Raw genomic sequence first — 24,780 nt, 5'->3', positions numbered from 1 at the left:
AAATATGCTGTTCTTTTGAAAATACATTTTTATTAGTCTTGTGATGTTGCTTAGGACATGCTTAAACTAATTAATAATGGATTTCTTTGATGGTGTGTGTTCACACCAACTCTCGTTCATGCACATGTCGGCAAGGTTTATTTGTGTTAAAAATGGGACTGTAGTGAATTGGCTTCTTACAGGCAGAATACCATAACGTCTGTCTTAAGGATATTATTGTGATGGTCAATCCTGATGCTTCTGTGTCATTTCAGTTTATTTGGTGCTCGCCAGCTGCTCTCCCTCAGTCTGTGTGTTTTCAGGGTCATGTCACAATGAGGAGATACTGTTTCTGAATCGGCTGGGATAATGTAATGGGGAGAATAAACCTTGTCAGAAGAATGAGAAGTGTGTTGCGGACGAGCAGCCGGCTCCTGTTTCGTTACCGATATATCTTGTCCGCCTGATTTAGAACGTTTATCGATTTTATAGCTCCGAGTTTACTTATGTTTTGGTTTCAAGGGTTTGACAGCGCCCCCTCTTTCCCCAGGTCTTTCATGTACGCTCTGTAGTTTGTTGCAGAAAGAGGCTTTGTTTTCTAGGTTATGTCAATCTCTGAGCCCAGTTTGGTTCACAAATGCCATTGTTGCTTTCTCAGCTTGAGCTGCACCGGCCTCAAATTCTCTTCTCCAGCGGTTAACTATGGTAAAGTAAAATGTTAAAAGGTATCATGTCTAGTTGAAAGGAAGATGGCTCCAAGCACCTTTTTTTTGTTTGTCCTTTTTAGCAATGATCGGAGGCCATCGGAGAGAAGGAATTGGGCCCATTTTAAATAACCTTTCCGTAAACACATATCAAATGACAGACAATACTCTACAGTACACTACCTTTGCCCGGAACCATGAAAACATACGTTTCTGGAGAAAAGTATTGCACTATATGAAGGCTATATGAAGGTCTTATTCTAGGCATGGACCTTGCTGACATAATCAACCAAAAGGCCTATGGTGTCGCCTTCATTCCCTTCCCCCCTGGTCTCTGACATCTTCACACACAGTTGGCTCTATTTTAATTATTATTTTAATTTTGTTTTTTACTCCCTTGTTCTCTCCAATTTCGTCATCCAATTGGCAGTTAGTCTTGTCCCAACGCTGGAACTCCCGTACGGACTCGGGAGAGGCAAAGGGTGAGAGCCGTACATCCCCCGAAACACGACCCTGCCATGCCACACTGCTTCTTGACACACTACTCGCTTAACCCGGAAAGTCAGCCGCACCAATGTGTCAGAGGAAACACTGTACAACTGTCAACCATGTCAGCGTGCATATGCCCGGCCTGCCACATGAGTCGCTAGAGCGCGATGAGACAAGGACGACACTGGGCCAATTGTGCGTCGCCTCATGGGTCTCCCGGTCGCCGGCCGGCTGCGACATAGCCGGATCTGGATCCGGATCTGTAGTGACGCCTCAAGCACCGCATTGCCTTAGACCGCTGCGCCTCTCGGGAGGCACAATGGGCTTTTATTTGAACAAGCCTAACGCGATGGCGAATCGGCTAGAGATCATTGAAAGGTGCTAAATGAGCGTCAAATTCATGGAGACTAAACGACCCATCCCCTCCATTTTCACCACCGGGGCCTCGAAGCTTGACTCTCTGGACAATGGCTTCTTTGTTGCAGATCTAGTGGTGTTTTAAAGCTGTGCCTAAGTTACTACTTTGCAGCACCGGAGGAGGATGCAATATTTTAGCACCTTTCACTGATCTTTCACTTTCTAACGTGTGATCTGTAGTGCTAGGCTTTCTATTAGGACATTTTATTTTAAATTGAAGAGCTGATAGTTTCCAACCAAAGGCGATTAATGTTTTTTTCGCTTGTAGGTATGGTTGTTTTGCGTTTTGTTTTAGCCAACAATGTGTGTTTGAATACAGTACAATACGACTCTATTAAATCTCCTCAAGGGCAATTTAGACGGCATTGTCACAAGCACGCAGTTACTTATCGTCCATGTGCCATTCACACAGCCTGATGTAGTTCTACATTACAGTTAATTCTACTAAGTGTAATACGGTTTTAACATTATGCAGTTGTCACAATGAAATGAATCGCTCTCTGAATTAGGCCTAAAGGCATTTTACAGATGCAAACTGTATGCTTCCGTCAGGTTCCTCATCACTCTTGACAAGGACAGTTGATCAGAGCAGTATTGGCCCTTTCTTTCAGCTCTCGGCGCTCTGTCCAGGCAAAGGGCAAGGTACCGTGTGCATGTTTTTAAGGATTTGTGTCAGAATACAAAGCACATCATACAAAAGGTACTTAATGAGGAGAGTTGATACCGCTCTACCCCAACAGAACCCGATGGCCTAGATAGACGGTGTCACAATTGAACAGAAAGGGCATTGGGGAGTAAAGGTGGAGACGACGAGGCTTCCACAGTAACCTTCACATTGGACATACACGCACCACATCCCTCAATGTAAAGGGCAACCCCTGGTAAATTAGTATATCTAATACTTGGTTAAGCCGAGGAAGGTGTGATTGCCTTCAAATGACAGGATAACGCACTTTGCCAGGGTTTTGACTGTCCGGGTGCCTCAGTTTCATTAACAGTTAGCGGTTTGGGATTAGCGAGTCATGAACCAAAGCCAAATGCCTCCACTTATGATTCACTGTCGTAGCGCAGCGAGAGCTTTGCTCATTGCTAGGCTGACCATACAGCTTCAGACCCCCACTGTTTCTTTAAAAAATATATATAATCCTCCTCCTAGCCTTTAAAAAAAAATAGAATCGAGAGTGAATAAACAAACAATGCAGAGACTGAAATATGTGAATATATCCACCAATTCACTTGAGGTAGTTTTATTTATTGTCTTGTTGATGAAATGCAACAACTAATAATGTAGAGTGCAGACTAGCTCTTTTTATGGTAACTAGACGTTGTCCTAATTTTTTAAATTTTTATTATTATTTTTTGACTTCAAACAGGATATCAGACTACTCACGAAATAGACTGGTGTAATGCAGCAGCATCAGTAGGGATGAAGACATACTGGGGGTCTCTCAGGGTCAGTACTGTTTATGGCTCGTTCTATAAACTAGGGTACCAATGAGGATTTCCAACACTGGACAGCTTGTTACAGATGTTGGTAAATCATTGATGATAATCTGCCAACTTCTTTCACTTCAATACACTAATATATAAGGGGGGGAATCATAGCTATATTCAAAGAAATTGAAGAGTTCATTTTAAAATATGTTTAATCCTTTGTCACCGTTGCAACAACATGGCCACTCCCTTAAAATAGTCAGAATTAATGTAAGATGAATCACGAAATCTGTCATTTTTACAGATGAGTTCTTAGTCGCACAAATTTACATCCAGCTAAAGTGCTTGGTGCACTATTTCTTAAGTTAAAAAAAGTGCATTAAACTAGTCAGTGCACTGCATGCAGTCTATCGAGTCAAAGTCTGGCTGTGCGCTCGGGATATCAGTGCCCAAAATCACTTCCTACCTAGCCAAGTTCTCTGTCAATAAATCTAACAAGTAGTAGCTAGCAGGCACATTGAGCAGCCAGGTCACAATCAACTTATCAAGTCGCTGGCGAGTGGCAACAAGTGGGATTCGGTGCCATTGTAGTTTTATTACAACTTTCTCAACATCTATTACCAGCTGTCTGGCAGTATTTCATAAGGAATTAAAAACAGGCTGCAGGGGTACACAAGATGCTCATAAATGGGTTTTGGAATTTTCACAAGTTGCAGTTGGTTGTGATGCAAGTGCGCGGTTATCGTCTCAATTCTGTTTTTACCCCAAAAAGTGGCAGGCTCAAGCGATTGACACTGTCAAACACATCTGCAAGTGGTCACTTCATGAAGTGCTTAGGGCCAAGGGTTATTTCAACATAACATTGGCCACTTGTTGTCTTATGTGAGCAAGTCTGAGGCGCTGCATATTGGGCAGGTCTGTCTCCCTGTCTGGAGGTTTTGGATGCTATGATTGGAAAGAGCATGGGCAGCTCATGGAGCGCAAAAAGCACTGCTGCTTCTCTCGTTAGTGGGCACTGGGCATGATCGTGATCCATACCCAACCCTCCAGTAAGTCATGACCAACTCACTGACCTGGACGAGACTTTATGAATTTTTGACAAACCTCTTCCTATTTACACTTCAGTCTAATTTTGACACTAGAATGAATGTTTCTGACTCTCATCGGTGCCACATAGGACATTTAAAACCAGAGAAGTTGGTTTGAAGGGGCAGTTGACCTTTTAAAAAAAAGTTGTCTGACGCACAATGGCTTAGTGTGCACACTTGCAAACTCAGACCTCGCCCCGATGGCTAAGTGCATGTCTCATCTGACGTCTGCGTTGTCCCCCTCCCTGCTCTTCAGAAAGGCCTAGAGCCACAGTGACATTACATTGGCACTGTGTGGTGAGTGAGATTTACGGACAGCTCTCATTGTGACTTTGGGTGAATGTTTCTCCTCTTGGACCTATTCTGTATCGGATGACCAGCATTTCACAGTAAATGTGAGATCGGTGCTTTGAGGAATTACCATTACCTTAGGCTTGAAGTCCTTTCTCCATGTGTCCATCACATGGCTTAGTTTCAGTTCAAGAGAAGGCCAACTCGCCATGGGAAGAACACGAATGCCTCAGCAAACACTCAAAGGAAATGGCAATGTCTAAATGGAATATCAGTCATTCTCAAAACACCACACTGACTGTATGGCAATATTTGCTAATGCACTTTAAAAAAACATCACATTTACATAAGTATTCAAACCCTTTACTCAGTTCTTTGTTGAATCACCTTTTGGTATCGATTTGAGCCTTGAGTCTTCTTGGTTATGACGGTACAAGCTTGGCACACTTTTGTATTTAGCCAATTTCTCCCATTCTTCTCTGTAGATCCTCTCAAGCGCTGCCAGGTTGGATGGGGAGCGTTGCGGCACAGCTATTCTCAGGTCTCTCCAGAGACGTTCGATCGGGTTCAAGTCCAGGCTCTGGCTGGCCCACTCAAGGATAATTTGCAAATAAATTCATAAAAAATCCTACAATGTGATTTTCTGGATTCTTTTCCTCATTTTGTCTGTCATAGTTGAAGTGTACCTATGATGAAAATTACAGGCCTCATCTTTTTAAGTGGGAGAACTTGCACAATTGGTGGCTGACTAAATACTTTTTTGCCCCTTCCAAATAATGTCCAATCAATTGAATGCACAACCGGTGGACTCGAAATTTTAGAAACCACTCAAGGATGATTAATGGAAATGGCATGCATCTGAGCTCAATTTCGAGTTTCATAGGAAAGGGTCTGAATAGTTATGCAAATAAGTTATATGTTCTTTGTATTTAATACCATTTTCAGACATTTCAAAAAACGTGTTTTTCCGCTTTGTCATTATAGGGTATTGTGTGTAGATTGAGGGGAAAACAGGTATTTTAATTATTTTCTTTAGTAAGGCTGCAACATAACAACGTGGAAAAAGGGAAGGGTCTCCATACTTTCCGACTGGACTGTAAAGTGTCTCCTGGAGGTATTGGTTAGCGGAATAGAAAGCTACACTTTCAAAGGCTGTTTTTCTTTCTTGCTGCACACCGACGCAACCCCAAAGATTTAACGTGAACGTGGTACCCTTTTTCCGCATGGGATTGTTATGCAATAGCCCGCACGCCATATTGATTCAACCAGTATTGTTGTGATTGTTGGTGGACTGTACAGGTATCCAACTCGCTTCCATAAAAGTTGAACAGTTCACTCGAAAGCTCGTTTTTAATCTCGTACCAAATTTAGGCCTCCCAGAGTTTTGAAGTGATTGATTTCTCTGGCTAAGGGAGAGCAGAGGGATTTTTGCTTTTTTTTGTTGTTGCTGTGACTCCTCAGCAGAGAGAAGGCAGCACAAAAGGCCCTGCAAGTTAAAAAAAAATATGAGCCTCTTTGATCTTGATGACAGATGCGCAGTGCTGGTGCTTTGCTAAAGCCGAGCGCTCGCTCGCTCTTTTCTCCAACTTTTACATCCCTCCTCACCTTGGCACTCCATCTCACGCTTGCTCCCCCACTCTCGTAATTGTCTCTCCACACTTATGCAGTTTAAACTGGGTAGTGTCATTTCATATCGTCTTGTGTCCTTTTGAGAAGATGCACACTTGCAACATGCGTCAGTACACAAAAAGTGATGCATAGTATAGAACGGCGAGTGAAAATAGGATTCTCCCTCGTGGACATTGACCTAGTCCATCTAAACACTAGACTGGGTCAGCCAACCAGGAAGTGAGAAGGTCCATTGCTTTGATGAAGCATTCTCTTTTTCCACGCAGGTAGATTGCACCTCTCCTCTCTGGGTGAGCTACAGCATACACGCTGCCTCTCATCTGCAGCGGTCTCGAAAGGCAAGGCTGCTTACCGTGGCGCTGGCTACGGCGTTTTAATTCAGTGCTCACCGTGGTGGGTAAATAAAAGGGTGACGCGTTAGTCCCCAAGCTCGAGACAAAGATGCAGCGAAAGTGCTAATAGTTAGCCTAGAAATGAGCTCTCCCTGGTGTCATACAAACGCCGAGTGTGTTTGTGTGCGCACACCGAGAGCTGTTTGGGTCGTTTGCCACTGACTACTGTTAGGTTCTTATTTTTCAGAGTAAATAACCCACGGACACTAGAGAAGCTTTAACCAAGTTTAATTCTTCCCACAGGTTCTGTACAGCTGTAATCAGACAGCACAACATTTCTCACATCAGTTATATACCTCCTACTTTAAACACTCCTCCTCCAATCCGTACAGTTTATGGCTCCACAGGAAGCTAATAAAGAGGGTAACAGGAAAACAAACATTTATTACACCTTTAAAATAATCTGTCCTCACCTCCTAACCTCAACCCCTCCATCTAATCTACAGATGTCCGTCAGTCTCCCCTGTTTCACACGTTGCTCTCCTCTCAGCCCCCCCAACACATTCCGAAGCCATCTGTCTTCAGAGACCTATTAACTTCTGAGAGCCATTAACATAACACCCAGTCTCTTTCATTGTCTATCTCAATGATCAAAGTTTAGCCGACTCCAACACTACGTACTTAGCCTTGACGACTGCCACTCAGACTAGAAGCAGGCATACCACGGGCATAGCTGGCACCACAGACGTTGTTACATCACTATTACGACAAAACTGCATTTTGATTTCCTATTTTAAGACTGACAGGCAGACAAGAAGAACAGTATTTGCCTTACACTATCCAAGTGTTACTCAGACACCCAATCCCATCTCTCCCACACAAAGTCTCCAATTAACCTCTGCGCGAAGTAAAATGGTAATCGCAGAGCGGATTCTCTGCTGTTCAATTCCCTCATGATCAATTTGGCATTAGCACAGAAGCAGTGTTACTGGGCCGTGGCTGGTTGTTCCGGTGGAGTGATTTAGCTGGTGTAATCCCTGACTCCTCTTGTTTCCTTGGGTTTAAGAGAATGGAGCTGATACCAAGCCGATCCTCTCCTTTTCCATCGCTTACAGTTATCGGTCTTATCTTTTTTGACATTGCTCCTACTTGAGGTCCTAGCTAAAACGGTTGCGAAGTGAAACTTTGGCGGTTTATAATTTTTTGAAAGACTTTGGGAGTAGGCTCTTACATTTGGACAGTTTTTTATTTTTTTTATTTTTACAATTTTATTATCCATCTACAGTGCCTTTGGAAAGCATTCAGACCCGTTGACTTTTCCACATTTTGTTAGGTTATAGCCTTATTCTAAAAAGTATGAATTTACATTTTTTTCCCCCCTCAATCTAAACACAATACCCCCATAATGACAAGGCAAAAACAGTTTATTTTAAATTTATAACAATTGTGTGTGACGGTACAAGCACACCTGCATTTGGGGAGTTTCTCTCATTCTTCTCTGCAGATGCACTCAAGCTCTGTCAGGTTGGATGGGGAGTGTCACTGCAGAGCTATTTTCAGGTCTCTCCGGAGACATTCGATTGGGTTCAAGTCCGGGTTCTGGCTGGGCCAATCAAGGCCATTCAGAGACTTGTCCCGAAGGCACTCCTGCGTTGTCTTGGCTTTGTGCTTAGGGTCGTTGTCCTGTTGGAAGGTGATCATTCACCCCAGTCTGAGGTCCTGAGCACCTGGAGCAGGTTTTCATCAAGGGTCTCTCTGTACTTTCCTCTGTTAATCTTTGCCTTGATCCTGACTAGTCTCCCAGTACATGCTGCTGTAAAACATACCCACAGAATGATGCTGTCACCACAATGCTTCACCGTAGGGATGGTGCCAGATTTCCTCCAGCTGTGATGCATGGCATTCAGATCAGAGTTCATTCTTGGTTTCATCAGACCAGAGAATCTTGTTTCTCATGGTCTGAGAGTCTTTAGGTGGCTTTTGGCACACTCCAAGTGGGCTGCCATGTGCCTTTTTAAACTGAGGTTTGGCTTCTGTCTGGCCACTCTATCATAAAGACCTGATTGGTGGAGTGCTGCAGAGATGGTTGTCCTTCTGGAAGGTTCTCCCATCTCCACAGAGGAACTCTAGAGCTCTGTCAAAGTGACCATCGGGTTCTTGGTCACCTCCCTGACCAAGCCCCTTCTCCTCCGATTGCTCAGTTTGGCTGGGCGGCCAGCTCTAGGAAGAGTCTTGGTGGTTCCAAACCTATTCCATTTAAGAGTGCTGGAGGCCACTCTGTTCTTGGGGACCTTCAATGCTGCAGACATTTTTTTGGTCCCCTTCCCCAGATCTGTGCCTTGACACAATCCTGTCTCGGAGCTCTATGGACAATTCCTTCAACCTCATGGCTTGGTTTTTGCTCTGACCATGCACGGTCAACTGTGCGACCTTTTTTATATGGACAGGTGTGCCTTACCAAATTATGTCCAATCAATTGAATTAACCACAGATGGACTCCAATCAAGTTGAAGAAATATGTCAAGGATGATCAATGAGAACGGGATGCACCTGAGCTCAATTTCGAGGTCTCATAGATAAGGTATTTCTGATTTTTATTTGTAATACATTTGCAAACCTCTTCACTTTGTCATTATGCGGTATTGTGTGTAGATTGCTGAAGGCACTCTATATGCACACATCTAAACTCTGGAGTTTTGGGGGTTAAGGAACAGAAAAGTCTGGGGCCATTACCTTTTTCAAAATGGATTACTTGAACTTGTCTGACTCTCAGCCCTCATCTTGTGGAGGTTATTTTATCAGCGAGCTGCGATTCTGACCTGCAACACCTGCTATTCGTGAGGCTCTGTTTCCACCTGGAAGCACTCTCCTTGTCGGAAACCAGCTGCAGGTCTCTTTATGTGCCGTACACAGTCGAGCTCGCCCCGCTGGGCCATACAGTGCACTCCACAGTTCTGCTTACACACAGATCAATTACAATTTACAGCTGTGCTTTGAGTATTGTGCAGTTGTGAATGTGATATTGCCAGTTGCCTGCTTTGTTTGAATAACTCATATGGCAAGCCTGAACGGAACCTCCTATAGTAGATGTAAGAATGTAAATTTAATATGACTTGAGACATGCCTATAATGGAGCTCATCTGTTCTGGTCTGCAGGGCATCTGACCTGTTGGTGATGCCCACGCTGAGGATAATGGGGAACGACAGTGTCTGGAAGGAGATCATGAGCCTTGCTCTTCTCGATCGGAGACCTGCTGCAGCAATGGCACAGGCCACCGACAGTCTCCGACTGCTGTACATGGCCCACACCCTGCAGCTCTGAAAGTATCATACTACATAGCATGTACAGTGCCTTCAAAGTATTCATACCCCTCGACTTATTTGTATTTATTATGGCTTTCCTTTGGCAGCAGCTACTCTTCCTTGGGTACAGCAAAATTAAGGCAGTTTGTACTATTTTCAAACATTTACAATACATTCGCAGATTTCACAACAGACATTTTCAAGTCTTGCCACAGATTTTCAAGTCGCTTTTAAGTCAAACTGTAACTAGGCCACTCAGGGACATTCAACGTTGTCTTGTTAAGCAACTCCAGTATAGATTTGGCCTTGTGTTTTTAGGTTATTGTCCTGCTGAAAGGTGCATTTGTCTCCCAGTGTCTGTTGGAAAGCAGACTATACCAGGTTTTCCTTTAGGGTTTTGCCTGGACTTAGCTTTATTCCGTTATTCTTTTCATCCCAAAAAAACTCCCTAGTCCTTGCCGATGACAAGCATACCCTAACATGATGCAGCCACCACCGTGCTTGACAATAGGAAGTGGTACTCTGTTTTATTTGCCCCAAACATAACGCTTTCTATTCAGGACAATTTTTGTTATTTTATTTAGCATGTTTTCAGATATTTTTTTATTCTGTGCAGACTTCCTTCTGTTCACTGTAATTTAGGTTAGTAACTAAAATGTTGATCCATCCTCAGTTTCCTCCTATCACAGCCATGTAACTGTTTTTTAAAGTCACCATTCGCTTCATGGTGAAATCCCTGAGCACTTCCCTTCCTCTCTGGCAAATAAATTGGGAAGAACGCCTATCTTTTTTTTGTAACTAGGTGATTGATACACCATCCAAAGTGTAATGACTTCACCATGTTCAAAGGGATATTCAATGTCTGCTTTTTTTCCCTCCATCTACCAATACGTGCCCTTATTTGTGAGGCCTTGGAAAACCTCCCTGGTCTTTGTGGTTGTATCTTGTTTTGAAATTCACTGCTCGACTGAGGGACCTTACAATTATCTGTATGTGTGGGGTACAGAGATGAGGTAGTGATCCAACAATCATGTTAAACACTTATGTGACTTGATAAGCACATTCGTACTTCTGAAATTATTTAGGCTTGACATAACAAAGCTGTTTCATGACTCAAGACAATTTTAATTACATGTAACATTTCTAGAGACATTATTCCACTTTGACAGTGTGTGTAGGCCAGTGACTCAATCTCAATAGAATACATTTTAAATTCCAGCTGTAAACACAACAAAATGTGGAGAAAGTCCAGGGGTGTGAATACTTTCTGAAGGTGCTGTATGTGTCCCATTGTTGTGCTGCATTAAATGTATCATCATACCTTTTTACATGGGATTAATGCTTCAGACAAACAGAACATTACAATACAGCATTATGCATTACAGTAATACTTCCATTTTGAACACACTAGCATATTATCCTATCTAAAGCAGCATAATGTTTGTAGTACAGCTGTACAACTCCATTACTAAATGTTCTTATTTAGCTTTAGTCTCCCTGCTTTGCTTTCCGTGTCACTACAGAGTTAATATCTAATTAGCTAGCTGTGGCTTTTGGCGCATTTCGAAAGATTTTATTGAGAAGTGATTTTGTGTTTTCCCCCCCCCCATAAACGTAATAGCAATGAAAAACCATATACATTAAAGTGGAATGATGCAAATTGAAGAGAGGCAAATTCCACTGTTGTTTTTGCTCCCAGTGCAAACCCTAATTAATTCCGCTTTTGTTTCCTCTCCACTGCAGGGATGTTGTGGATTGCCCGGTCACTGCTGGGCTGTGTTTTTGTTTTAATTCTCTATATCAGTCAGTGATGGAGTGACACATTTCACCCATTGTTCAGTACTGAGATGTAGGAGATGATAGGTCGTAATCTGGCCTATGGCAAACTTGTGTGACAGTGTGTGTAGGTATATTTGGGGGGGGGGGTTTATCTGTGCGTTTTTGTGTATGCACATGGTCCAAATTATTCCTCTTGGGGTTGAGTTCCACGACTGAGAACACTGACCTCTCCAGAGAGCGCCTCTCTGACGATTGTCAGATCAATTCAAGTCACTTTGAGAAGGGGGGACTCTCAAGCACAGACATCAAACTAACTAGTGTTTAGCATCACTAGTGGAAAGGGTCCATATGCAAGAAGGGTACAATGCTTGTGATTTCCCCCCTCTCCTCTTCTACCCCCATCACTGCTGAGGTCCAACAAACTGACTACCAGTCAGAAAACCCTCTGGATGCTTTTATGTTCAAACAAAAAAAATATCCCATGTTTTTTTTGTGGGGGGGGTGTTGTGTCCCCTCACAGATATTTGGCTGCTTAGAGTAGAATACCCAGATGCACCCAACTTCCCAAATCACAGCTGACTATCTGCACCCCAATGCTTGGCAGTGGCATTCAGACTGGACTTCTGTTGTGGGTCACTTCACCTGGTCTGACATTTTGATGGAAAGGGGTTTCGCTTTGAATCACAACTCCCAGAATCATTAAAGTTGATGAGTCTGATCACGCTTGTAGGGGCTTCTCGCTAACTGGAGTTGGCGTGCCGCAATTAAGTTGACTTTTTTATTTTTCCATTGCAAAATGTTTGTCCTTTGCTTCATTTTCTAACCCTTTTGGCTGAGTAGTCGGAGGAAAGAAGGCTTCACACAGAGGAGGACGCCTGAGACACAGTGGTGATTAAATGTCCTTTCAACAACCCCAATGCCCCTCTCAAACTGGCTCTCCAGGTGGGCCTAGTCATCCTGCTCCCACTTTGTCAGCTCCCAACTTCACTGTGCCACAGCTTTTGAAAGTTCAGAATGATGACTTAACACAATTACAGTAGTCAAGAGTTGTTGCTTAAATCGAGGCAATTTTAAATAAAGTATATGAACTCTGATTCTTTGTTGCTTAAAGTAGTCACTCTTATCAGATGTAGTCATCACGGTAAAGTAGCTCTAAGTTGTGTCCAATCAGTAGACAAATGCAGAAACCTCTATTTGTAAGTCAAACATGTGAAAATCTACAGTTGAAGTCTGAAGTTTACATTCACCTTTCAGCCAAATACATTGAAACTCAGTTTTTCACAATTCCTGATATTTAATCCTAGTAAAAATTCCCTGTTTTAGGTCAGTTAGGATCACCACTTTATTTTAAGAATGTGAAATGTCAGCATAATAGTAGAGAATTATTTATTTAAGCTTTTTTCATCACATTCCCAGTGGGTCAGAAGTTTACATGCACTCAACTAGTATTTGGTAGCATTGCCTTTTAAATGGTTTAACTTGGGTCAAACATTTCAGGTAGCCTTCCACACGCTTCCCATAATAAGTTGTGTGAATTTTGGCCCATTTCTCCTGACATAGCTGGTGTAACGGAGTCAGGTTTGTAGGCCTCTTTGCTCGCACACACTTTCTCAGTTCTGCCCACAAATTTTCTATAGGACTGAGGTCAGGGCATTGCGATGGACACTCCAATACCTTGACTTTGTTGTCCTTAAGCCATTTTGCCACAATTTTGGGATTATGCTTGGAGTCATTGACCATTTGGAAGACCCATTTGCGACTAAGCTTTAACTTCCTGACTGATGTCTTGAGCTGTTGCTTCAATATATCCACGTAATTTCCCTACCTCATGATGCCATCTATTTTTGTGAATTGGACCAGTCCCTCATGCAGCAAAGCACCCCCACAACATAATGCTGGCACCTCCTTTCTTCACGGTTGGGATGGTGTTCTTCGGCTTGCAAGCCTCCTCCTTTTTCCTCCAAACATATGATGGTCATTATGGCCAAACGGTTCTATTTTTGTTTCATCAGACCAGAGGACATTTCTCCAAAAAGTATGATCTTTGTCCCCATGTGCAGTTGCAAACCGTGGTCTTGCTTTTTTATGGTGGTTTTGGATCATTGGCTTCTTCCTTGCTGAGCGGCATTTCAGGTTAGGCGTTTCAGGTTATGTCAATATAGGACTCGTTTTACTGTGGATATAAACTAAGCAAAAAAAATAAACATCCCCTTTTCAGGACCCGGTCTTTCAAAGATAATTCGTAAAATTCCAAATAACTTTACAGATCTTCAGTGTAAAGGTTTAACACTTTTTCCCATGCTTGTTCAATTAATGAACATGCACCTGTGGAACGGTCGTTTAGACACTAACAGTTCAGATGGTAGGCAATGAAGGTCACAGTTATGAGAACTTAGGACACTAAAGAGGCCTTTCTACTGACTCTGAAAAACACCAAAAGAAAGATGCCCAGGGTCCCTGCCTATCTGAGTGAAAGTGCCTTAGGCATGCTGCAAGGAGGCATGAGGACTGCAGATGTGGCCAGAGCAATAAATTGCAATGTCCGTATTGTGAGACTCCTAAGACAGGGAGACAGGACGGACATCTGATGTTCGCAGCTGATGTTCCTTGCAGTAGCAGACGTGTAACAACACCTGCACAGGATTGGTACATCTGAACATCACACCTGCAGGACAGGTACAGGATGGCAACAACTGCCTGAGTTACACCAGGAATTCACAATCCCTCCATCAGTGCTCAGACTGTCTGTCTGCAATAGGCTGAGAGAGGCTGGACTGAGGCCTTGTGTAGGCCTGTTGTAAGGCAGGTCCTCACCAGACAACAACATCGCTTATGGGCACAAACCCACCGTCGCTGGACCAGACAGGACTGGCAAAAAGTGCTCTTCACTGATGAGTTTTGTCTCACCGGGGGGGATGGTCGGATTGTCGGATTCTCGTTTATCGTCGAAGGAACAGCGTTACACCAAGGCCTGTACTCTGGAGTGGGATCGATTTGGAGGTGGAGGGTCCGTCATGGTCTGGGGTGGTGTGTCACAGCATCATCAGACTGAGCTTGTTGTCATTGCAGGCAATCTCAACACTGTGTGTTACAGGGAAGACATCCTCCTCCCTCATGTGGTACCCTTCTTGTACGCTCATCCTGACATGACAAAGCCACCATGCAGAGATAAGCAGTATGGCTGATTTCCTTTCAAGACTGGAATGTCAGTGTTCTGCCATGGCCATCGACGAGACCGGCTCTCAATCCCATTGAGCACGTCTGAGACCGCTTGGATCAGAGGATGAGGGCTAGGACCACTCACCCCAGGATGAGGGCTAGGACCACAGCCTTTGATTGTTGGCTCCGTAGCAACTATTTTGTCTGCCGCCGTCAAACCATCTAATTGTGTCATGTTGGCTGCCTCCTTCAGGTCTCTGCATGTTTGCTAATTGATATTAATTGATATCTGTGTGTCGCTCTTGCTCTCTCGCTCAATATCTAGCTCTCGCTCTATCAATATGTATGAGAAGGAGTCCTGATTATTATTATTTTTCTCTCTCGACCAATAATGAGTTGATCAGTCACACGATAACAAATCTGCTTAAGCCATATCTAATCACTCTAATCTCCCCACAAGATTTGGTTGCTTGTAAACCACTCACTCACTCACTCACTCACTCACTCACTCACTCACTCACTCACTCACTCTTACTGTATGTATGTGATGTACACACTATCACATATTAGTTTATTAAAGGCAGGGTTTGAGTATTTACGCTGTTTGAACAATATCGTTTACACGGGGACTATATATATTCTAGGCTGTAGTCCTAGCCATACCTCTCTGCCATTCGATTCAATGTAGATAACCACATATTGCAAAGAAACATGTCAGATTTAGGTCTTTGCCCACTACATTAACATTTTTGTTTTGTTATCCCAAAAGGATTTATTGCTTATTAAGTTGAACAATTAACTTGGGCCAAAAGGTTTGTTGAATAAACATGGCAAGTGTGTCTCAAACTTCTGTTTTCCCATCTTAAATATTCTTTATTGCCCAATATATTGCCTCACTTGGTTTTGTTGTTGCAACAGAGTGGTTTCATAAATGTTCACTGTCTTTGTTTGTGTTATAACACATTCACTTTCTCATACAATCACTTGACTTGTTAGGTGTGGATAGTTCATAAAATAGTAACGGAAATGGACACACAACCTACATTAATCACTTGATCACTGACCGTTGGAATTAGTTCACAAAAATGGAATCTACTCAATTCACGTTAAGACCCCCCCATGCTCAAATAGAATTTACAATTTGTCTCCTGAATGGCTTGGAGTGGGGCTGGACCATTAACACATTTCTGCCTCGTTATTGTACAGCACAATGGTCCCTTGTATTCTGACGTCAACCCCGCATCGATATCAACTAGTGAAGAAGACATACACTGAAATGTAATAGGTTCTGATAGCTGTAGAGACCCAATGAAAAGGGGAATTATTTGTCCTCCGACTGAATGAATTAATGGATGTGGATGAATGGCTAAGTGTGTCTTCTCGGCTGCCTTCCTCCTTCGATGCGCAGGGATGAGGTAGACAGCCAGGGGAAGATTAAGATGGAGGCACATCCAATGGAGAAGAAAGATGGGGGGAAGGGGGTGACACCTCAGGAATGGCCGGCCACCGCATTACACTCGCTTTGAGACTTATCCCTTTGTCTAACTGCGAATACACGCATACACGCACGCAGATACATCTGTCCTCGGGTATTCCAGTACCATCTTCTCACTATCTCCTCTCTTGGTCACTCATGAGTGCTCTTTTTTCTGTCTTGTGCCTTTTTTTCTCTCCTCCGACCCTTGTCGTCCCCCATCCGCCTCCTTTCGTCTAATTGGAGTTGTGCTATGGGAGAGCCGTGCTGTACAACATTGCCTGTTTGATGGAGGTCTGTTTTTAAGGACATTGGGCGTTGTTTATGGGTTTTGGTTTACAAGCAATGCCAGGGTGGGTCCACATTGGTACATAAAAATAAAAGTAGCGAGTTTTAAAAGCACTAGGCTCCTCTGCATACCCTGCACCACATTGGAGTTTCCCTTCTCTTTGCCTGGTTCTGTTCTGAAAGGAAAGGTTCACACTTTTTTGAACGTTGTATTGTTTTTATACACCTCTGAGTGATGTTCTATCGATTTTCGTGTGTGTCTGAGTAATTGGCGTTCAAGCAGGCCGAAATCTGTCCGCTATGGCGTAGCACCGTGATAAACTCCCTCTCACAGACACTGGAAGTTAATAGGAATACGACTTTTAGATTGTGAAAATGTCTATCATCCAGTGCATTCGGAAAGTGTTATATCCCTTGACTTTTCCCACATTTTGTTACGTTACAGCCTTATTATGAAATTGACGTACAAACAATACCCTATAATGATAATGCAAAAACAGGTTTATAGAAATGCTGGAAGTATCACATTTTAATATCACATAAGTATTCAGACCTTTTACGCAGTACTTTGTTGAAGCACCTTTTGGCAGGGATTACAGCCTCGCGTCTTCGGTATGACGCTACAAGCTTAGCACACCTGTATTTGGGGAGTTTCTCACATTTTGGAATTTCAGGTCTTGGTCACCTCCCTGATCATCAAGGCCTTTCTCCCCCTATTGCTCAGTTTGTCTGGGCAGCCAGCTCTAGGAAGAGTTTTGGTGGTTCTAAGCTTCTTCCATTTAAGAATGACGGAGGCCACCGTTTTTTGGGGACCTTCAATGCAGCAGGCATTTTTTTTGGTACCTTTCCTCAGATCTGTGGCTCCACACATTCCTGTCTCGGAGCTCTATGGACAATTCCTTTTCACCCCATGGCTTGATTTTTGCTCTGACATGCTCTGTCAACTGAAAGACCTTATGTAGACAGGTGCGTGCCTTTCCAAATCCAATCAATTGAATTTACCACAGGTGGACTCCAGTCAAGTTGTAGAAACATCTCATAATGACCAATGGAAACAGGATGCACCTGAGCTCAATTTTGAGTCTCACAGTAAAGGGTCTGAATTCTTATCTAAATCAGGCATTTCTGTTTTTGTTCCAACCCAGCACTAATTGTGGCACAAATGATCTGCAAACGGTCGAGCACTTGATTAGGTGAGTCGGGTGTTTGTGCTGGGCAGGAGCAAAAATCTGGCACTCTACCCAGGGTATTTATTAAAAACGTTCTTCTAATCGATTTTGCAATGACCTCACCTTCCACTCTATGATCAGTTAACAGTGAGAAGTCCGTGTCCACTCCACAGCCACCTCAGAGTATTTTACAGTGGTCACATTATTTTATTTTTTACCCCAGGGGCAGTAGATCAACATTTTATTCCGTGTTTTTATAGCGATCAATCCGGTCATGTTGACGTGTGAAAAAGAGATGGTGTTCCTGGAGCAGACGGGGCTTTTTAAACGGGGCCGAGCCGTTGGACAGCTCTCGACTATTTGATGGACAGCTGGATGGGTTTGGCCGAGTTAAACAAGTGGAACTGTTTTTGGAGGGCTTGAACAGAAGCTAAATGAAGTCTATTATAAGGCAACTTCTGCCACAGCAGAGTGTGTAGAGCAATAACAGTGTGTCCAAGAAAGACAGTCGCACAAACTAAAATGGATGCAATCGCATTTGTGCCACACACACACACCCACATTATGCATAACATAATGACACACACACACACACACACACCCAATGTGCACTTTCTTTGGTTCCACACCAAAACCTTTCTGTAAGCTTTTTAAATGTATAGACCCTATACAAATATATTGACCCTTAAGTCCAATTATTCGGACAGAAAATGTGCATGCACATGCAGTGATACGGAGTATAGTAGGTCAGCGAGTGAGTGGATGCCATGCTGCTTGGTACTCACTGACCCTGCTGGGGAATGAATCCTCCCTGGCTGGGGAATGAATCCTCCCTGGCTGGGGAATGAATCCTCCCTGGCTGGGGAATGAATCCTCCCTGGCTGGACAATCTCTCAGCGAGGGAGCTGGTGCTCCCTGCTCTAGAGTCGCTCCCTCCCCCCAACACACACACACACACACTGCATTATCCTGATGAGGCATAAGGGACCACCTTGGCTGGGTGTTTTGTGTGTGCGCAAAGGGAGTTGGATGTCACATCTGTGAGGGTCATCTTTCCCTTGTGCTCTCACGGTCTCGCTTGCTTAATCTCTTTCCCTATTCCTCTCTCCAGCTCTCTCTCTTATTTCCCCCCTCTCTCTCTGTGGGTCATAGCCGCTTGTGCTGTCAAAGACTCTCTCTCTCTCTCTCTCCCGGCCACTTCCACTGCAGTAGCAGCCTCCAATCCCAGTTGGAAGGTGGGACAATTTTGAATGCATTACACAAGCACTGTTTTCCTCCGCAGTGGCCTGCTGCGTTCCGACTCCCCCTCCCTTTTCTAAACCACCCTGTCATAGTCATTCTCCTTTATGATCATTTTATCTTTTGTTCTATGTCATTTTGTTACTATTGTTTGACTGGAATCTAAAGAAACGTGTTTGTGTTGCGAGACCACACAGAGCCTAATCTCTCTGCAGTAAAAATTATACTGCTCTCTTCGTCTCTCCCTCGCTCTCACTCCCTATATATGTCATATCTCTCTCGTTTGTAATTTGAGGGTATATCTCACCTGCTGTCTGTCACAGGTCATGGTAGAAGCTGTTCTTTTTTTCCATCAGTGTTAATCTGGTTCGAGTGAATCTTAAATCACGACTTCCTCCCTCTGTCTCTCTCTCTGCACCAGAGACTGATGCACCTGCCCGGGCTTGTTAGCCTTGTGATTCACCGCCAAGAAGATGACATGAAACACAACTCTCCAGGAAGAGGACTTTTTACTTTTGATGTATGGTGATTTGTGGTGCTCTCCTCCCTTCGTGTGCGTGCGTGCGTAACAGTATAACTTTAAACCGTCCCCTCGCCCATACCCGGGCTCGAACCAGGGACCATCTGCACACATCAACAACAGTCACCCACGAAGCATCGTTACCCATCGCTCCACAAAAGCCACGGCCCTTGCAGAGCAAGGGGAACCACTACTTCAAGGTCTCCGAGCAAGTGACATCACGATTGAAACGCTATTTAGCGCACTACCGCTAACTAAGCTAGCGTTTCACATCGTTACGTGTGTGTGTGTGTGTGTACAGAACGAGATGGCTCAACAGCATTATGGTAGAAGAATGACAATCGCGTGTGGATTTTCATAACCGAGTTTGAGCTTTTGAACGTTGTTAGCGCGGGCCAAATATCATCAGCTTACACAGCCTGTTGCATCAGTCATGGTTGTCCTCAGTATCATGATTCAAAGTGAATGATGATGATTAAAGGATTACACGACAGCATCATCTTATCCTTTCAATGTTATCATCACTTAGATTTTGTGTAATCGGTGTCAGTGTCTTGATTTGACTCTCACGCTTATCTTTATCGTCATCGTTATATAAACGGTGACAACTGCGTTTTTATCATAATCTTATAATCACTGTTAGAATTTGCAATTGTTTTTCCTCAATCTTCCTAGTTCAAAATCCTCCTCACCATCCCATGGTTATCTCACTGTAGCCTGACCCCCCCTTTTTTATGAGAGTGTACTGCTGCATCTGCCTAGAGGCCTGACCTTTTTATGGCACAGGTGGTAGTGCACGTTCCCCGTAACCACAAGGTGTCTGGTTCAAACCCTGCACCGACAGTTCCCCCTCAATTGCTACGTTAGCCCTGTTGGAACAAATAGATTGGTCCCAGGTTTTAGACCATAGCTTTGTTTACACCTGGGATCCAGGGCAGGAAGAGCGAGAACAACCCTGAGGCCTGAGAGGATGTGGGATAACTGAATCAACCTATTGTCATAGAGCATACAGTTTTGGTATTTTTTTGTTTTTGGTGGATGGGTGCGCACACGCTCTACCGGTCAAAAGTTTTAGGACTCCCCCATTCCCCCCCCCCACAGTTTTTATTGAAATTTAAGCAGTTCAAATGGCCAATGGTACAAAGGTAAGCAGTGAACTGCCAGAGGTTAAAACGTTTTAAGTTACCATATTATGCAGCCCTAGCGACGCCCATTCTCTCACCCTCCTTTGCCCTTTTCCTCCTTGGCCTTTCTGACCGTTTCCCAGCACTCGTTGAATGAGCAAAGAGCCCTGACCTGCCTTGCCCCTGGCTCGTCATTCATAATGAATGATGTTGGGTCTGTTTGCGAGATAATAATGGTAGCGATGGGAGACTGGTGTCCCGGGGAGACTATCACACACTGTCATTCAAGCCAATAGGAGCTCTTTGATGTGGGGAGCCAAGTGGTTTCATTGGGTGAGATTGACAGTTTTGCGTCCTTTATATGCCCCTTTTGGTTTATTTGCAGTAGTATTTCTTTATTTTTTTAAACCTTAATTCAACTAGACAAGTCAGAAAACAAATTCTTATTTACAATGACTGCCTTGGAAGGAACAGTGGGTTAACTGCCTTGTTCAGGGGCAGAATGACAGATGTTTTACCTTGTCAGCTCAGGGATTCAAACTAGCAACCTTTCGGTTACTGGCCCAACGCATTTTCAGTCTTGCGAAATACAAACATTTGACTTTGGTGTGCAAAGCGCTGCTCAACTGGGTTTGAAATGGGCCAGGGACGTTCATCTGGTTCGTTATTGTCCAGCTCTCTGCAGCAATCGAAGCAACTAAATACTCGTGTTGCGTGTCTCTAGCACTTAGAGCATATTGCTGCTCTGCAGGGCTATAACAGCCTCTTTTTCTTCTTTCTTTATACTGCCCATATGAACCGTGGAGGAGTGACGGCTTCTTGGCTCTAGCAAGATGTTGCTGCAGTCTCGTTGAGTACTGCTGACGCTGCTGCTCTACCCTCATTAGACCTGTGATGTTTTAACTGTGTTTCTTGCTTGACGAGGCAACAGTCTGCTTATTGCATACAGTGCCTCCTGGCCCATGGCCCAGGGAGATGAAGCCCCACACGGAGGGAGATAATCAACCTTTTTTTTTGTGTCGTCTAATGTATATTTAATGGGGTTCTTTCGAGGCCGGAGGATGAGCAAATAGTGGTAATTTTTTTTCGTCGTCCTATGCAGTAACCGTATCATTGCAAGCAAGCGAGAGAGCATTTTAAGAGTTTGTCTGAGTCGTAGGGAAATTCAACGATGGGAATCCATCCAGCCTACATTTTTGGCAGACTCAAGGGAATGGGGATAATTACGTCTGTGTCTCAACTGTTCTGATCAGTTTCGGTTCCGCTCCACTAACAAATACACTTGGCACTCCAACACCCCTTGTTCCTCTTCTGAATCCAAGCAGTTCGGAAAAGTGGAAATCTCAGCAGATGCTTTCCAATCTAAGCAGTTTTCGCAAGAACATTTACAGGCCTAACTGTCTGCTTGCAGTTTTCGTCTATCTGGATGGGCGTATTTCACCGTTTGCCTTCACAAAACGGACTTGGTGGATTAAGTTCGCAAGAACGCAAAGCCAGCGCTGTAGGCGTAGGGGAAAACCACTCGCTGTTTGAGTGTCTGTTTTTATTGGGTCTGCAGATATGGTTTTCTTAGCGGACAGGTGAAAATGGTGTCAGCACTAAGCACAAAACACATGACCTATGCTGCTACTGTGGGTTCAAGTGTTGGAAAACTGTGGGGGGGTGGTCATTGGTTTTCTGCCTTCCTGCTTATGCCTAGTCAAATGCACGGAGATCATTTTGCTGTAAGTGTAATATTTTGTTTCCTTGATGGTCTTTAGAGCGATAATGGTAGGCTATCCTTTGTTACAGAAAGTCAAATCAGTAGGGATGTTGGCAGCAGTCTCTCCCTCCGACTGCATCAAGGGGTCATTTTAAACTTGGTCACAAGATAGCTAGCCCGGTTGGTTACCTGTCTGTTTCTGGATTTCACAACGCTACATTGTTGCATTTGCAAAACCATACCAACTTGGCGATCAGAAACAGGATTGTCACCCAGGCTACAGAAGTGCTTGCATCCCATAGCATCTCCATTTTTGACATTGCTGTGCAGTCTGTGGGAGATTCTTCACTGTCACTAAGTGTTGTTGCCATAGTTGAACTCTGGTGTCCAAAAACACCTCACTAGAGTGAGGTAATCACCTCACTAATCTTCATCGGGGGCACTTTTTTGCCCCCTTGACAATAGCTTGGATACATGCTGAGAAGATGAAGGCTTTAATCGAGGGGTGGAGACGGTTTGTGGCTGTGAAAGTGGGTATGGTTGTAGAGGCCTACCTATGCATCTTGCATTGTGGTAATGCAGGTAAGCATTATCATTAGGGTTGTGACTATCAGTATCACAATTTATTTTTGTTTTCCATGGGCAAAAATGAAAACACAAAGCAGACCTAACTCTTTGGTCCATTTAAAAAAAAATAAAAAAAAACATGTAAAATATTGTGTGCTATAGCTTGGAAACTAAATGTGACTCAGGACGACAACATAATATTTGTTTCCAACATTAGGGCTGTTTTTCCTAAAGAAGTTAAATCTGCTTGGTTTTGTTTCCTTGCCATGATGCTAACAAGTATCGCGACGCCGGTATCATCCCGGCCCTAATTATCCTATCCCTTAGGGAGTTAAATTCTGGCATTGTAGTGCGCGTGTGCGCGCAGTGGGTTTGTGTGATTGCTTGAGTGGATATTTATGTCACAATCAACAGTGGGCTAAGATGCCTAATTTAGCTTCAGTCACTGTCTTGCATCTGTTTTCGCTTGCGTGACATGGATGCGTCTGGGGACTTGCTCAATTTAACTGTCACTTCACTGGCTGCCTGGTCTCAGTGTTTGACAGGATGTGCTGCTCTATTTTCTAGGCTGTGTTTTAAAGCCAGGATGAAGACATCCTATGTGTTTGCCATCATCTGTAGCTTTTGCTCCCCATTTCCCTCTTATTATGAATGGAGATACGTAGCACAGGGCTGCGCTTACCATGCCAGAAATAAAAACAACCCGTCCTATGTCATAACAGATCCATAACCATGCAGTGTTTACATTTTTTAAATTAATGACGTCATACCATGCCGTGTCGGATTGTTGCGATTACCATGAAACCAATGTCGTAACCTTTTTTAATTATGCAAAAACGTCCCCATGACAAACTTTTTAAGCTCGTCATGATTTTTAGGATCCCAGTGGCCTGATGACGACCCCTGTGGTATCAAATCAAGTTATCAACATCTGGAGTAGCTTTTGGTGTGCCAGCATTACACTGAGGACAAGAGTTTGTTCACCACCAATCTCAAGGCTAGGTGTCCCGCTAGCGACTTCCGGTGGAACTGGAGGGCACGCAATTCAAATAAATAATCATAAAAGTTATGGATATTAAGCATTTAGGAACATACAAGTGTCTTATATCAGTTAAAAGCTTAAATTCTTGTTAATATAACTGCACTGTCTGTTTTTACAATAGGCTTTGGAAGAAACCAGCCTGAAACATCTAGGGGAAGCCATAGGAATTGCAATCTGGGAGCTGGATTTGGATATGCCCCAAAACTTTCAAGTGTAAGAGCATGGGCTCTCACAAAAACAAAAAAACATATTGGTTAGTTTTTCTTTTGGATTTTCTCCTACTATATCTATTGTGTTATAGTCTCATACATTATTTTAACGTTTCTACAAACTTCAAAGTGTTTTCTATCTAATGGTACCAATTATATGCATATCCTGGCTTCAGGGCCTTAGTAACAGGCAGTTTACTTTGGGCATGTCAGTCAGGTGGAAATTGAGAAAACAGGACCCTAGCCTGAACTAGCAGATAGGCCGGTGCGATAAGGCGCGAAGGCGACCCCCGCCTTGTAGGAGAAATCCCCCCTGTCTTGGCTGTGATTATGGGGGCTCAGGGAGAGGAAGAGCACTTTGGTGAGGGCCTGGAATACTGATGCCCTTCTCCATCTCTTCCGCACATATGGGTCATGATAAGACGTGATGCATGGAGAGTGGCTGCTTCAGACCCAACTTGACCATATGCCACGTGCAGCAGCCGTATGGATTGCACCACTCACCCCACACTAGCCTCTTTTGGTTGGCTGAACAGCTCACTTAAGGGCGGCACAGTGCTTTTAATTTTATTTATTTTTTACTTCAAGCTAAGTGGAAATCGCTTCGCTCTGTAAAAAAATAAATAATTGTCACTCCCCATCATTGCTAACAAGCAGTTTTTGCATTCATTCAAATTTAATGAACACTAATGAAGTCATTTTCCTCTTTCCCTTCGTACCAATGTTACATCCACGTATATTGCATACTTTGAGTTGAATCCATCTGCTCAAATATTGTTTGGAATGATTTGTCCAGCCATCTTCATTTTCTAAGTGTCGAATGGCCGTCGGGTTTCCTTTGA

At 43.6% G+C, this 24,780-nt stretch overlaps 1 protein-coding gene across 3 annotated transcripts in view; it reads left to right on the top strand.

The window, feature by feature from the left end:
- Positions 1-24,780, top strand: part of LOC112235186 (double-stranded RNA-specific editase 1) — a 182,914-nt gene that overhangs the window by 18,030 nt on the left and 140,104 nt on the right. The gene's annotated exons all lie outside the window — the stretch shown is intronic.

Source organism: Oncorhynchus tshawytscha, linkage group LG03 (genome assembly GCF_018296145.1).
Source record: "Oncorhynchus tshawytscha isolate Ot180627B linkage group LG03, Otsh_v2.0, whole genome shotgun sequence".
In the NCBI taxonomy this organism is placed as follows: domain Eukaryota; kingdom Metazoa; phylum Chordata; class Actinopteri; order Salmoniformes; family Salmonidae; genus Oncorhynchus; species Oncorhynchus tshawytscha.
Note: the sequence above shows the minus strand (reverse complement) of the source record. Positions and strands in the feature narration are given on the sequence as shown.